This window comes from Notechis scutatus, chromosome 2 (genome assembly GCF_049901735.1).
Source record: "Notechis scutatus isolate UNSWTSFEM ecotype Mainland chromosome 2, rNotScu1.2, whole genome shotgun sequence".
NCBI classification, from domain to species: Eukaryota; Metazoa; Chordata; class Lepidosauria; order Squamata; family Elapidae; genus Notechis; species Notechis scutatus.
Window position 1 is genome coordinate 102463952 of NC_142010.1, and position 16764 is coordinate 102480715.

The 16764-nt window shown below is 38.2% G+C and overlaps 1 protein-coding gene across 9 annotated transcripts in view; it reads right to left on the minus strand.

The window, feature by feature from the left end:
• BRD4 (bromodomain containing 4) overlaps positions 1-16764 on the minus strand; it is an 87693-nt gene that overhangs the window by 70143 nt on the left and 786 nt on the right. The window contains exon 1 of one of the 9 annotated variants that reach the window (XM_026676966.2): positions 16613-16699. The exons of 5 other annotated variants lie outside the window; for them this stretch is intronic. The gene's annotated coding sequence lies outside the window, so the exon portion shown is untranslated. Of the gene's footprint in view, positions 1-627; positions 817-16612; positions 16700-16764 lie in introns of those variants that run through there. 3 more of the 9 variants (XM_087955627.1, XM_087955630.1, XM_087955626.1) reach the window with 3 other exon arrangements.

Here is a 16764-nt window from a genome sequence, read left to right on the forward strand (position 1 = left end):
CAGTAGTTGGAATTGAGGTAGTTAGGGCGTGCATGCCTAGTCTTGGGTGATGGTGGATCGGTTGAGGTAGGGTTGTGGTTGAGGGTTAAAGCTGAGTTGCGGGTTGTGTGGCTTACTTCTCTTCATATGGAACCATCACCTCAGCTAAATCAGTATACTCCCTGAGGGGCAGTGAAGTGGTTTATATCAGTTATATTGTTACGATAACTTCAGGGTTTCTAAGTATTGCCTGTGGCGCCGCACTGCCTCTGTTCCGTCAGTTCCGATCTTCTTCCCGTCTCCGATTTAATAAAGTCTTTCAGCATAAAAATTGAATGAAATTGTCCAAATCATCCACACCTTCCAGTCACCTTCCAGCCACTAGATTCCCTTCTATTATTATCGGTGTGGTATATCTCCCGACCCTGTAAACTTCCCTTTTTCCTCATTATTGTCCTTTATCTTTCTTCTGTCTGCCAAGCCCCTTCACTTTCACTTGCCTCGCATCCGTTTTGGCCACTTCCTTTTAGGGCTCTGGACAGACACTTGTAACAGCCTTATAAAAGTCTATAGCATTCCAATCATCCTCTCCGCCGCTAATTTTCTCTGCCACACTCTTCACCAATGATCCCACAAACTGTCACTCACTCGCTTCTTTACATCGGTGGCAGTCCGGACTTCGGAGCCGCCATTGATAGGTGGCTGTTTCTTGCTTGTTCGGCTCTGGAGGGCTTCTCTTCGCTGCAGGGGGGGTTGCCCTCCCCACAATGCAACCCGAGTCTCCCCCACGCCGGCACGAATCTCTCCAGGATCGCACCAACCGCAAAAAGAGATTAACTGAAACCACGGACGGGCTTCTGCACCTCTGTTCGTCCTTGCCTTACCATCGGAAGTCAAATGTGTTATAAAAATTTAAGTGAAGAGAAATATGAAAGAAACATTAAAAAATTATGGAAATAATATAAGTGTTCCTAGAAGTATGATACTCAACTGAAAAGGAATGTTAAAGATGTCAAAGATTATAACTAACATTAATGATAGAGCTGAATTGAATGTACCAAGCATATTTCATTACAGTACTCCCTTTTTCTTAACCAAAAGTTTCATATGATTCAAGATTGTGATGTGGTGGTGGTGGGGGTAATAATCTTTGGAAAGCATAAGTGTTCCCACAAAGGCATGATATTTAATTGAAATGGATAAAATGTTTAAGATATAAATGATTGTTAATATTAATGATTAGAATATGGCATATTTGTGAATTTTTTTGTGAAATGAGATTTGAAGTAGAAGGAGGAACATTTTAATGAAATATTGAGCTATAATATGTGATGTGGGGGGGAATAATTATGGAAAATAGGGCTCCCATAAAAATATGTGATTTAATTGAAAAGCAATGGGTTAAACGTTTAAGATATGAATATCAATACTAATGAATAGATTTGTATTATTTTTGATAATATAGTATAATTTTAGAATGTACCAGACAGAATCCCAATGTATGTCATGTGTTTTATATTAAGTATTATAAATATAGGGGAAAGAGATAAAGGCATCATACTCCATATAGTGTACAGGAGAAGTCTTTCTTCTTTTTTTAAAGAAGAAAAATAAATGGTTGGCTGGAATAGAACAGACAAAGAATAATAAATATTATGATACGAATTGAGAGGAGATAAATAAAATAAAATTGAGAAAATTTAAAGGAGAGGAGAAGTCATATAGAAAATTTAAAATGTATGAATATGAATAAGATATGAAATGGTATGTAAAATTAATATGAATTTGAATTTGTGTCTGTATCAAGAGTTTTAACCCGGGACTAAGCAACTTTCAGAAAAGAGATTTTTTATGCTTTTATGTTTTTGTGTTTATGTGTATATATGTATTGTTTGTCTTGAAAATAAAATTTGTTTAAAAAAAAAAAAAAGAATGTACCAAGCAGAATTCGACCAGAAGTTATGTGTTATATTGAATGTTATAATTGTAAAGGCATAAATTGAAGTTTAAATAAGAGTTGAATGGATAAAAATTAAAAGATACAAAGGTGTCATAGTCCAATTAGTAACTGCAGGAGAAAATTTTGTTCAATGAGAAAAGAAAATATGAAATTGAAACAGGACAGACAAAAGTATAAATATGACTAGAAAGGTATTGAAACTTACAAAAAAGATATATATAATTGAATTTAGAAAGGAGTGAGATAATTAAAAGAAAGGTTGAGAAAACTAAGGGAAGGGAAAAATAATTAAGAAAATGTTAAAATAGTAATAAGATATGGAATAGAACACAAAGATGAATATGAAATTGAATTTGTGTCTGTATGGAGAAGTGATAACCTGGGACCATGCTATTCTCAAAAAAAGAAATTTTACTTGTATTATGTTTTGTGAAAACCCAAATAAATTTTTTATTTTTAAAAAATGATTAGGCCAGAAAAGTGGTTTAGGTAACTTGTTCTTACTGGATCCACAGTACTGGTGGATCCAGTACTTACTGGTCTGTTAAAATCTCAAAAGTACTTTATGACAAGTGATTGTCATAAAGTACTTTGTCATAAAGGACAAATTTAACTCAGTGGTTTTTAAACTTGTGGAATATTCTTGGGTTAAAAGACAAATACAAAACAAGCTATGGGACTATATTTGAAGGGGTCAAAAATTAAAATTTGTGGAAGGATTAGAGGGTTGGCTTATTTGACCAAGGTTAAAATATAAAATTAGTTATATTTGGTTCCCTTACTGGACTTTTGCTGAAAAAGAACAAATGAAAAGGCTTTTGCTTTTTGCTTTTTAACTTAAGTGATGAATTATGGGGAGAAGATAGTATCTGCTATATGAAGAGATGGTACTAAACTATTAAAATTATTTTCACTTCCTGGGATGAAGGGGAAAGTTACTTATGTCCTCTTCCCTTTTCCTTTTGACATTTATTTTCTTTTTCAATTTTTATTTTTATTTTTTTCTAATTTTTTGTAGTTTTTATTCTTTCTATTTGTAATGTGTAAAACTATTTGGAAAAATAATAAACCAGTAAACATGACATAAAATAAGGCACTGTATTTATTGTTAGCTGTTGCCTACAGTTTCAGATAATGCCAAAACAGGGTTATGAATAAAAGTAAAATGAGTCAACTAAAAACTCACTCCCTAGTCATCTGGTAGCTCTCTACATGAGGCTGCCTTTGAATATCATCTGCAGGCTTTAACTGCTCCAGTGTGCTTCAGTAAGCCCATGTAGCACTTCTGTTTCATGAGCTACACTAGTTGCCAATTAGTTCCAAGTATGATTTTAAAATGCTGGTTGTTACCTGTAAAGCCTACATGACATAGGGCTGTCTCCCATTAACATCCATCTAGCTGATTCAACCCTGTAGCATTGGTGTACCCAGATTCCTTCAATTAAAGAGTCTAATTTTTAAGGACCTCAGAAACACAACTTCTGTAGCAGCACCTGTACTCTGGAACTAGGTTCACCCCAAGATCTGGATGGCTTCCACTCTACTGTAATTTAGAAGAGCCATGAAGACGTGGCTCTTCACAGAAGCCTTAGACCAGGGAGAGTGAGATTCCTTGCTCCTTTATCTTTGCCATTTTTTTAAAATTCACATATTTGATTGTTGTGAGCTGCCCAGAGCCTAGCAAAGCCAGTCCATAGAAATTAAAAGATAATATTTTGTGTGTGTGTGCGTGCGTGCATGCGTGTGTGTATTATACTCTCTCTCATTCTCTCATCTGGCAGAAGAGCTGATATTTATCCTGATTTATGAAATAGCATGATATTTGTTTGGACCATTCATAAAGTACAACACTAATCCCAGAAAAAATATATTCCAGAATTTAAGAATTCTTAGGTCACATTCAGTGTTCAAAAAGATGTACTTATGTGAAACCACAACAAGTGCTTCTCAAATCTGCTTTGTAAGATTTGGGAGAGTCCACGGATCAAATTTAAAAATATAATTTTAAATATTATGAAAATGTTTCATGCTTTCCAATACCAATCCCAGAAATTATAAAATAGGCTACAAAAATTAACTACAGTACCAACATTACATTTTTAAACCACAAGTGATTTTATTCTAGTCTTTCTCCTTATACGAACTGTGACTATCGGAACAAAAAACTCCTAATAATTACTGCCTAACAAAAATTATATGGAAATCAGAAAAAATGTATTATAATCCAACAACATTTATTCCATTTATCACATATATAATAAAACATTTAAAAACAAAATTGATCCTTTAAAGATTTTAAAATAGTTTACAGAACGATATCTTGGTGCATAAGATACAATAAAGCATTATTTGTTGTTGCAGGCTTTAAGCAAAACATTATATCATTTATTAATAAACTTACGAACAGCAGGATGAGAAATTGGGCTTGTTGCAAAACCATGTTTTTATTGCATAGAGATCTTCAATCATACTGTTAAAGAGTGAATACTGTGCAACTTGTTTTCTATACTAATCCTATTGCTGTGTATTTCATCATCTTGGTATCAATTCTTTGGTGCAATGTTAAGCATTAAAAGGACAATTGAGGATCCCAAGGTATCTCTGCTTTGTTAAATGGGTAAAAAGTAAATGAAAGCAGTCTGTGTAAATCTCTAAAACCAGAGAAGACTGTACTTTTTCTTGGTTCTTGGTAACCAGAGTTCCCAAGCCAGAATCACCACAGCACATATATTTTAAATTGTGAACCATACAGTCAGCCTAGAGTTGGATGGGAACAAAGCAGAAATAAATAGAATCCTAGTTCTCTTTTACTCATAATTGGAACTATCCACAGGCTTTCATTTCTCCATCAATAACCAGAGATACAGCAACCCTAAGAGATTTAGTTATGGTTTTAGTTATTAAAAAGATAAATAAAATAAAATAAATAAAGCCTTGCTGGATCATAATACAACACTCTACCAAAGACAAACAAAAAATAAATTACTGGGTTCTTTTTTGTTTTGATAAAGCACCTGTTTAGGTCCCCTCCCTGTAACAAATATGATTTATTTGTGAAACAGGATAAAAAAGGGGGGGACACATCAACATCTGCCTCACATAAGGATATTAGGGAACTTAGCAAGATGCAAGAAAAAGACGACAATGATAGAATCAGACTCATATAGTAGCCAGGAGGAGAACCTCCACCTTGTCTGCAAAGATTTTCTGTACCACTCCTGATAACAGTGGCAGAGGAAGAAAGACATACAACAGGCCCGGAGGCCACCTGCTGTGGAGAGTGTTGGTCCCTTCAGCCCCCATGGTGATGAACCTGGTGAAAAATCTTGGCAACTGTGCATTGGCAGGTGTGGCAAACAGGTCCACCAAGGGTTGACCAAATCTCCGAGTCAGTTGGAGAAAAAGGGAAGGATGCAGCCTCCACTCAGCATGGTCTATCATGGCTCTGCTGAGCCAATCTGCTTGCACATTGTCGCTGCCTGAAATATGGTTTGCCCGTATGGACAATAGATGTCTTTCTGCCCATTTGCCTAAGGACTCCGCTTCTAACATGAGGGACCAAGCTCTGGTACCTCCCTGCCTGTTAATATGGGCTTTGGTGGCCACACTGTGTCATCACGAGGACATGCACATCCTCCACATACTGATGACATTGCCGAAGAGCCAGGCAGACTGCCCTGAGCTCCAGCTAATTGATATTGTGCACCAGTTCCTCTGCTGACCGAAAACCTTGTGCCATCTGGGACAACAAGTGAGCACCCCAACCTGAGTGATGATCAGTGGTGATGATGATCCTGCCTGCCTCCTTGAAAAACTGCCCTTCAGCAATGGCCCTAGAGAGCCACCATTGAAAGGACTATGGGAATCTTGACCTTTAACAAAGAATGGCTTCTGCCAAACTTTTGATAAGGCAAGAGGAACCAGAGTTCTGGAATGAAGTCTGGTTCAGGGTATGATGCCTATGCATGACACTATCTTACCCAATAGTTGAAAGAAGCAAGCCAAAGGGGTGGATCCCTCTCTCCGAATACAGTTAGCTAAAGCCTGAAAACTGTCTTGATGGTCCTGAGAAAGAAAACCCTGACAAGATATAATATCTATGGTGGCTCATAAATGAAGCAAACAAGTGGAAGGGATAAATAGTTTTTTTTTAAAAAAGTAGCAAATCTGGCTCCATGCACAGTGGCATCAGCAGTAAATTCTGCAGCCGCAACCAGCTTATTGATATCCTGGTGGGCTCTAATATCTGAGACTGGAAGCCTATCCTGCAGTTGTCTCAGCCATCTGAGGGAGGCTCTAGTGAAAAAAGAAGCAGCCGTGGATGCCTTCACTGCCTAAGCAGCTGCTTGATGGACCCTCTGCAATGACTGTTCAATCCTTTCTTCGTCAGCTTTGAGAACCTCCTCAGGATCAGAAGGAGCAGATGACAGTGACGCCAATGCTGCCACAGGATCATCTACTACTGGAACTTGCAGGCTCTTGGTAAGTTCCGGCCCCATATTGAAAAATCTACAATCAGTAGCGGATAGACTGGGACTGGAAGCAGGTGTATCTAGCTGCTTGTGCACCACCTTGAGTAAGAGCTTAGGTATCAGACTCCATATGAGCGTCCCCACTGGGATCTCTGTCATTAGCATCTAGGCCCAGATTGGCAGTATTTCTGGCTTTAAACAGCAAAGACTTGAATAGATTAGGGCAGAACAGATCGTAAAAAGCAGGCTGATTATGAGCCAAACCTTCACCTTGAAGAAAGGTCCTCCCCTGCCAAGGAAGAAGGAGCATACACTGAAGGATCAGAAGATCCAGGGTCCTGAATTAAGGAACCCCCTTCAGATAAGCACCCCACCTGTTCTCTTGGTGGGATCACAGAGACCTCCAAAACTTCTGAGGAATGATGTCTAAATCTCTGGATTCCTTCAGCTACTCCTTTCCGGGTGGCCCATTCTATAATGACCCACATAGTAAGAGGAAACTCTTCTTCAGTGGATTCAGTGGCCCTAAGATCTGCTGCTGTAGGAATTAACATTGCTTCCACTCCAGGCCTAGGTCTGCCAGTTTGCTGTTGCCAAGGCTCTGAACAAAAAGCCAAATCTTGTGGGTCCCCATAATGCCTGCCTTCTGCATAAATTTGCTGCATAGCAGGACCTTCAGCTCCATCTGGGACCAGGCCTGAGCTCTTGTCTTGGTAGAAGGACCAGGCAGCTGAGAAGCAGCTGAGTCACCTTTTGAAGGTGATCTGATGTTCCTCCTACTGGAAGCCTTCTGGCTCTTAGCAATTTGTTTTTCTAGAGCATTCTGACACCTTCCTCCGCTTTAAAGAACTTCTTTGCTGGCAAGGCCTTTTTCCTTTGCTTGCTCTTATGAGCCAGAGCAGAGGACGTGGGCTGTGGGTGCATGTCCTGGAGGCCCTGCCTCCCCTAGGGGCATCTGCCATATTGGAAAGGAGGCTTCTGTTGTTGCATACCCACACAAAGAGAAGTTGATGAGGGGTGATTAAAATTGTGGGGATGAATTATCCTATCCCCCAATGCTCCAGGCCACACCTTCTTCAGCCCTTGTTACCTCAGCAGGACGTTAACATACCCTGCTGGCACTATTGACCCGAGCAGGGCCTGAAGAATTTGGGCCTTAAACCAGGATTAGGCGTGGCCCCAAGGCCTGTAGAGCCTGGTCTACCTCGGAGCTAGGGACACAGTCCCCCACCAGCACAACACGACTCACCCCTTTACCACTATTTATGATCCAGCAGCTTCTGAGGGGCCGATGGCCCAGCGCTGGCCAGCATGGTGCATTGGAGGGCCTGGAGAGGCAGGCCGAATCCACCCACCGAATATAAAATGGCTGCCGAACACTGTGGAGGCCAGAAACGGCCCCTGCGGCTTTTGCCGGCAACGTTGGAGCTGCTGGAGTGGCAAAACACCTGTTTCACGGCTCCACTGATCAGCTGTGAAGCGGAGCTGCATTTTTTAAGCTTTTTTTCTCTTCGTGCCTGGAAAGTTTTCCCTTGCAATTTAGTTAGGGAAGAGAGGCAAAAACATGTCCATTCTAGCTGAGGACTGAGTCGAAAGCTGGGGCGTGTGCAGCAACAGGGGCGGAGCTAAGCAGCTTTGACAGACTCAGTCCAATCAGCTAGGAGATGGAGTTAACCCTTTGCCTGGACTCTTGTAACCTTACAAGGGAGAACAGACATGTTACCTAGAAAGGGAAATTAGCAAATGGACTATGTTTATAATTTTGGATCCATCTTTCCTTAGGAATGGTCTCATCACTACTTCTTCTTACTTCCTCTTTTACCACTTTGGGTGTTGAGGGAGATACTTATCACTACAATCTCCTTTAATAAAGTTATGCGCACTCAAAGCTTTGGGTAAGTAAGCCAATTGGACTCCCTCTTCTTAAGTCCTGAGGCTAAAAAATAAGTAGTTGGTTGGTCAAACTCAACCCAGCATATTGTCTGTAATATCTGAATTTACAACTAAAGTTTATACAGAAGACTCTGACCAGTCAAGGTCATGTGCACTTTTATAAGATGAACAGATAAACCATGGCTAATCTGGTAAGATTCTAACCTCAGCAGTATCTAGTCAAGATATTTCAAATCTCCAATTAGGTGAAGTCCCCAATGGTCCTGAATGACTTACAAAAGTTCTGCTGGGTATTACTGAAAGAATTAAATGATGGAAGGATAAAAGCTTTTTGCCTCCATCACAACAAAGTAGGCTCAGTAATAAATTATTGCTCTATAAAATTCATTTAAAAACCAGCTTCTAAATCTACCAACCTGCTTCACTTCTCATAGTTAAAATGTATACTAAAAGATGGAATGGCCTACATCATAACTAGCTTGTAATCTGTTCCACAATTAGCCCTTGGCCATGTCTTTGTCATTTTATCTAAAATTCTCTGCTTCCTTCTATCAATTTGATTTCTGTGCTTTCATCTGAAGTCTATGTATCTACTGGCTTCATTTTGGATCTTTGAAGACTGTGTTAGCAGTGAAAAAAATAATTGGATTGCCAGAAATTGGTACAGAATTCTCCTGCTTAGTTTCTGTTTCCTAGGTCATACAATCCTACTAGATTTTCCTTCTTACTACTTCCAATTTAGCATTTTAATCACCAGTTATGAGCAGAATATCGTGCTGGTATATTAGGTTGATTTTGTATTGAATTTGACCATAAAACTCATCAACCTCTTCTTGATCAATAGCTAAAGCATAAGTTTGGATAATTGTCATATTAAACAACTGTCTATGAAGTATAACTGATTTGCCCAGTCACTGACTGTATTATATTCAGATAGTGATTCTACTATATCCTTCATGAATATGAAAGCAATGCTGCTCTTTGCTTTTCATGACTTAAATAGTAAATATGTATGATTTTCTCACTGAAAGCGTCCGATTCCAGACTATTTCAATTGGCTAATGCCAGTATCAATGTGTGCTAGATTCATTTCAACCCTGTGAAGCTTTTCCACGTCCATGGGTCCTACATTCCATGTTTCCTAATGATTGTATTTGCAGCTTTGGATTTTCTTCACTTGCATGACAATATTAACAACTTAGACATCCACAAAGCTTTAAATCAAGCATCAAAACACCATTCCAGGTAGTCCTCAACTTATGACCATATTGAAGTCTGGCCATTATAATTGTAAGTCGTTGACAGTCATAAAGCAAGTCACATCATGCCTAGACCTATTTTTACAACATTTTTGTGGTGATTGTTAAGCTAACACCATGGTTAAACAAAGATTCTAGTTGTTAAGCAAACCCACTGTTTGCTTTGGGTAATTTTTTGCCAAAAACCAGAAGTAAATGTGGGCCAGGTGCTGAGTGCCCAAAATAATAGTCTGGCCATTATAACTTCAGAACCAGGTCAAAACTTCCTTTGGGTGGTCTGTCATAAGTCTGAATGGCTGCTAAAGCAACTAGTCATTAGTCAAAGATACGTGTAAAGCTCCTCAGCTCTCCCTCAATAGTATGTTGAGTGTCACCTGACTTGAGGGGATTCATCATCCAGCACTGTATTAACAATCACTATCAGGGCTATCTACAGAGTTTACTTGGGAAAATACAAGGGGATTGTACCGTTGTGTTCCACTGTGTACAAGTGGTTCTCGCTTAACAACTATTTCAACGACCATCTGAAGTTACAATAGTACTAAGCAAGTTAGTATTCATGACCAGATTTTGAAGTCCCAGCCATCCCAGTGTTCCCACAGTCACATATACAGAATACAGCCAATTGGCAACCAGCTTGCAATTACAGCATCAGGGCCCCATAGTCACGATTGCCATTTATGACTTTCACTACTGGTTTCCAGCAAAGTCATTGCTGGCGGGAGGTTGCAAATGGCAACCACATGATGTTACACTTAACCGCAGAAGCTCATTTATTGACAGCAGGAGAAAGTGCCCAATCTGCCTTCGCTAAGCAGTGGTCATGTGACATCATACTTTATGATCTAATCAGTAACCTACAAAAATTCTAGTCCCAATTATCAGCATAAACCAAGGACTACCTACAGTAAACGATGTCTTTGTCATTGTAATAATCTGACAATATCTCCCATATTGCTGATGCCCAGTACAGATATGGCGGCTTGTTTTAGCTGAAATCTGTGATGATCTTCCTACACAGATGACCCTCATGAAAGTACATACTTTTGCCATATCCTACTGGCATTCTTTGTTCCTTTCCAGGAAAGCAGCACTGCAGTTACCAGGGTTGATCTAAAATGAAAGATTTTTCCCAGTTTAAAACAAATTTTGTTTCTGCTCTGTACACTTTGTATTGTGAAGTGAATATGAAATAAGAAATGTGATGCAGTAAATAATTCTATAAAGAATTTGCATCTTGATCATATTTAAGAAACTGCGAATTGTATCTCACTTCTGAACTATCCTCAACTTATCAACTATATTCACAGTAAACGTCATGAAAGGAATTCAGATTGGAGATTCAGTGGGAATCCAATTAAGTTTAAACAGTTAATTTTAGACAAATATAATTAAGCCTGGAGTGGTGTAGTAATTTATCTTCTGAAAGCAAGCAGTGGAAACATATAGAACTATGTACAGGTAGTCCTTGACTTATGAGCAGCTACTTAGTGACTACTCAAAGTTACAATGGACACTGAAAATGGGACATGATCTGGATTTGGAGTTCTGACATCTTGCAATTATCTGACCACAAGTTGTTGTTTTTTTGCCAGAAACCAATGTTTACCTCCAATTTCCAGGAAAACACATCATAGTAAACAATAGGTTTGCTTAATGATCACAGTGTTTGCTTAAAAGATCATAACTAGGCAGAGTCACATGATAATCCACTATATCACCATCATAACTTATTACCAAATTTGTGGCCTCAATTACAGTCATAGTATTGCCTGTACCTACAAGGTTAAGTAATGTATTGACATGTTATGTATTAGCTACTTAAGGAAAATAGAAAGCAGTTTCAGTCGATAATATTTTTCAATAGAAAAACCAAATTTTAGTACATTGAATGACATTGTGAATATTAACATCAATCATTCAAAGGCTTAAAATCTAGTGAGGGCAGATGTGTGTAAGTATAAAATACTCAAGCAACTAGTTGCAAAAATATTTGCATGCTAAAAGCACAGTACATTTGATTAACTAAAAATTTCTGCTCCCCGAAGTTTGAAGTGAAAATGAATTTCTCATTACCATACTCATTTTTAGTTTTTAGTTGACATTTTATCACCAAGTCCTCTCTTGTATTTCAATATATTTTATCTCTTTTTCAGCCAAGAACTTCACTCAAGCATTAAGTATATTTAGAAATTCAGAGGTCATACACATCAAAGTCTCTAAATATTCATCTTCAAAACTTCATGGATGTAAAGTACTTTTAAATAATTGGATCCCAGGAATTCAATTTTTAACCAAATGTTGAAAAAGCAGTCTATTCTGTATTCTCTAATAATCTACTTATTCTATCTTGACTTTCTTCCTCTAACAGATCAGAGATAAAAGAATTGAGAATTTAAACAAGAGTACCAACTGCCATCTAGAAAAAAATTGCATCTGTTAGGTTTACAGCACGCATTTTCCTTCTGAAAGCACCCCAAATTAAATTCAAGAAAGGTTTAATCGTGCTCATTCTGTCAGTAGGCAATGGATGCTAGGAGTGTCCTATATTACATAGTCAAGAAACCTAAGTTAAACACCTTTGTTCGAGCACAGGTTAACTGTACCGACCTATAATCCAGTACTGTATGTATAGCAATAAACTGAAAACAATGAGAAATGCAATCTGAGACTTTATTAAAGAATATCACTATCCAGAAAGCCTTTGGGAATATGGAGGAGCAACTACTGTGGGATCCTCTTAAACTAATGTTTTTTGATCAGACGGGCAGATGGAGGCTTTTGCCCAGGTAAGGCTGTTATGCTAATGTGCCAACTACAACCCATCTTGAATGAAACATTATGACTGTAGCTTGTGTCCTCATAAGAATTTACCTAATTTACTACAGGACCTTTTAGATGGTGCTGCATTTGAGGACTACTGAAAAATTTCAATTGGTCCAAAATGCAGCAGCGTAATTCTTGGCAAGTACATTTTGACATGACATCCATGTTTCACATCCTTTAGTATGTATCATTTTGCTTGATGAATAGTTCTCAAAACTCCAAAACACTGCATTTATTAATTCTAGTTTTGTTGGACTAAATGGTGGCAAGGTCTTCTACAGAAGCTGGCAGCTTTTCCTCATGGACCAATAATGCAGCCACCACTTGATTTTCTCCTGCAATGTAGGCATTAATCATGGACACTGAGGCCTAAAATAAACAATTCCAACAGACTAAATACAATTAAAAACCACAATACTAACTGCTGTCTAATTGATTAACTATACAGCCTAGACTGATATAAACAGATACTAAAGAGGCATCTATTATAGCATCAGCTATACTTCATACAATAATCCACTTGCTTTTCAAATACAGAATTGCTTAGAAAAAACATGCAGGTCTTTCCAATTATTTGTTCTGAGTCAATAATACAATATTGTTTCTATTCAGTGCTCTTAAGCCATGATGAATTTAAAAAACAATAAATGGAGCCATTCCTAGCTTTGAATTTTCTTGAAAAAGCATAGGAAAAAACTACAGGCACTTGAAGACGTGTTAAAAGATTAAAATTGAAAAACTTGCAGACCAAAGTTATATTAACATACATATCTATAAAATGGTACAGTATCTTTCCTAGCTACATTTTTTGATGGCTGATTTGAGTGCAATAAATAGTTCATATTCATGTAAGATCAGAACTTTAACTAAAAAGGGCATTTTAGATAATTAATCGCAGGTATGAACTCCCAAATTCTACCTCACATAATATTTGTATTGGGTGATCAAATATACCTCAGAAGTGACATCATTTCTAAAAAAAAAAAAACCTTTTCACTTTTAAAATCCTAGAACTGCAAACTTTCCATAATGCCACAAATGACATGGCTACCTACCTTTCATCCTGATCAAGAGAACTTGATGATGTCTATTAAAGGATACATACTGTATGGACATGGATTGGAATGAGTAGCTCTGGGAATTTCAGAGATAACATGATAGTATTAGAAGATTTAAGACATTTTGAGATCTGATTCATAAGACAGGAATGGAAAAAAAGTCTATGCACTTAAGCATCTGAAATATTGCAGACTAGAAAAATGATGCCCTTCATCAGCACAGAAAAGTGCAAAACAAGTCAGAATGTGTGGTTTGGGGGGGGAGGATGAGGACAAATGACACCATAAAAGTATGTCGTGAATCATCTTCATATTCTATGACAAGGATGGGAAAGTTGATGAATGTAAGAAGTGCTGGACACTAATAGTAACAATTCCTGATCTAGGACTGCTTTAGGACTTGTGGTCAAAGGTATTTGGAGGACAGCAGGTTCTACACTGTTGCTTTTAGGAACAATTGATTCAAAACATGTATATGATCTAAGATCTCAAATCGGCAAATCAAATTTGTAAAACCACTACTAAATTCTTCCATTTATGTAGCAATTAAAATGTGAAATAAATTCACATTTTTACATAAGACTTATACTAAGAAAAAAGAACTGCAACAGATTCCTATATTTCCAAAAACTCAAGCAGAAACTTCCAGAGCAAATTGTCACTGTAAAGACATATTTACCACTGATCCTTGGTCTTACTACCATTACAGCATTCCCATGGTCATGTGATCAAAATTTAGGTGCTTAGCAACCGGCATGTATTTATAACTGTTGCATGATCCATCATCATATGAACATCATTTGTCACCTTTCAAGCTTGTTTCTGTTGATAGGGAAAGCTGGATTCACTTAACAACAGCAGTCATTCATTTAACAACTATGGAAAAAAGTTGTAGCATCAGGTGAGACTTATTTAACAACAGCTTTCCTTAGCAACTGAAATTATAGTTTCAATTTGTGATTGTAAGTCAAGGACTATTTGTTGCTAAGCACCTGAATTTTGATGAGTTATCTGACAGGTTGGATTCTAACTCTCAATATATTTTAAGCACTGCACATAGAGGGCCCACCATCAGAATGTAAATCATATAAACATCACATATATTTATGAATACTGACTACTTAATGCTAAGCAGACAACATTATAATGATAAACACTTGGGGCAAAGTTTTCCATAAAGGTGAATGACTTGATTATTCATTTGAGGAAAAGAATGCTCCACTGATACTAGATATGACTCATATATTTCATATGTGGAAGTGCAGTCTCATATATTGCAGTGTATAAATGTCATTAAGAGTTTTTTAGCATACTTTTCAAAATTATAATGCAAAGCAAATTTTGAATTACACTCAAAACAAATGAAAGGCAGAACTGTCTCCCCAAATACTAGTTTTGCCTATATGACCTATAGTCTTTGTGGCTTTTTGTGTCCAAAAATGATTTACTGAAATCCTAGAGAAGGGATAGCCTATGTTGCAGGCAATGAAAATGGAAAATTTCATGTATGACAAGCAAAATTGTAATTGTTAACTCTGCCAATCATAAAAGCTTCTGGTGACTATTTTAATAGTTTATATTTTGCAATTATGCACAACTGTACTATCTAAACACTTCATAATAGAATTATTTTTTTTCATCAAAATAGTTTTTCCTTTTGAGTAGCAGCTTCTTTTTTAGTAATCAACAACTATTTATCCTTCAATATAGCATACAAACTACCGTATCAGATAGTATAGATGACAGCAAGCTAATTTAAGTAAGACTCTTTAATCTCTACTATCTCTGCTAGGGATGATGAAATTGAGAAAGGAGAAATACAAATAAATATTTACTTCAAGAACTTGTTTTTAAAAATCTTCTAAGTTGCAAACATGTTCTTACATATATAATGTACACTAAGAATCAAGATGAAAAAAATTAAATTAACTATTTTCATACAAGGTGAGTAACTGCATGGCCAGGGAGATACCTGGTTAGTCAATATAACTATATCTATAACCAGTGAAAGCTTGAGTGATTGGAATACAAAAATATATATGACTGAATCACTTTGATAATTGACCAGGATGTCAAAGTTTTATTTTGTTACTTACAAGATAAAAACACTGTTTACTCCAAACCAACCTGTCAGTTTAGGTTAAGAGTCTGATTAATAATACTGAACAAAATCTTTGATATTGTAAATTTTATTAGCCACCTAACCTGCAACATAACTCTCAATTAAACAAAAACAGGAACTGATTGTGCCATAGCATAGTAAGCATTATGCAGTTTACAGAATCCAGTGATATGTTACATAAAATAATTTCTTACTTATCTAGGTAACTATTTATACAAGAATGAGTGACAGTTATCTCTGACTTATTTAAATGGGAAGTTTTCACGTTCTGAAACTGCTGTCGAAGATGAGACAGCATATTAAGAATCCCATTCATCGATCGATGAATTGCATTCATGGAAGTTTTCTTTTGAAAGACCTAGTAGGAAAGGTATCCTTTAGAAATTAAATAACAAGATGCAATCGTTTCTTCTGCTTTTTCTAAACAAATACTTGGATTGCAATCCATGCTTTACATTTAAGACCACACAGAACTTTTCGCCTAGTGCTAAGCCTTTTATTTGACCGCATGGGAAAAGGACGGGGAAAGAGAGAACGGTAACGTGTAAGAGAACATTTGAAGGGAAGTGAAAGTTCAGGAGAATCATAAGGGAGGCAGCTGAGTTTTAAAAGGAGCCGTTAAGAAGTCAACGGCCGGCAGCGCGGACCATCCGGTCACAAGCTACTACCGAGCTCGACACGGACGCCAACTGCGGCATGGCTAGTCAGGATGCCGCTCCCCGCGCCACTTCAGCCTTCCCGGTCAGGTTACAAAACACGAGAAACGCTGTGCTCTGGGAGCCAAGAAAGGCACCTATGGCCAGGCAGCAAAAGCCTCCGCTCCCGGGGAGTCTCTGCGGGCCAAGGCAGGCACACAACCCCGAGCTCTCCTGAAATGCCAGGTGGGGGCGGCGCTAGGAGTGGAGCAGCGCCAGGCCGGGCCTGCGGGAACCGCCGCCGTTAGCAGGCGGGCACGGCGCGAAAGGCGGAGCGGCCCAGAGGCGCTCCTTCCTCCACAGCCAGCCAGCCTTCCCGTTCCCCTTCCACCAACTATCGCTGCCTACCAGCCGGCTGCCCTCCAGGCCCGGGCCGCAGCCGCTACCACCACCGCCGCTTCCCCTCCTGCTCGACGACAAAATGGCGGCGGCAGGAAGTATCATCAGCACCCGCCCCGCCCAGGCTCCCTCACTGCGCCACCCGCGCACTAGACTGGATT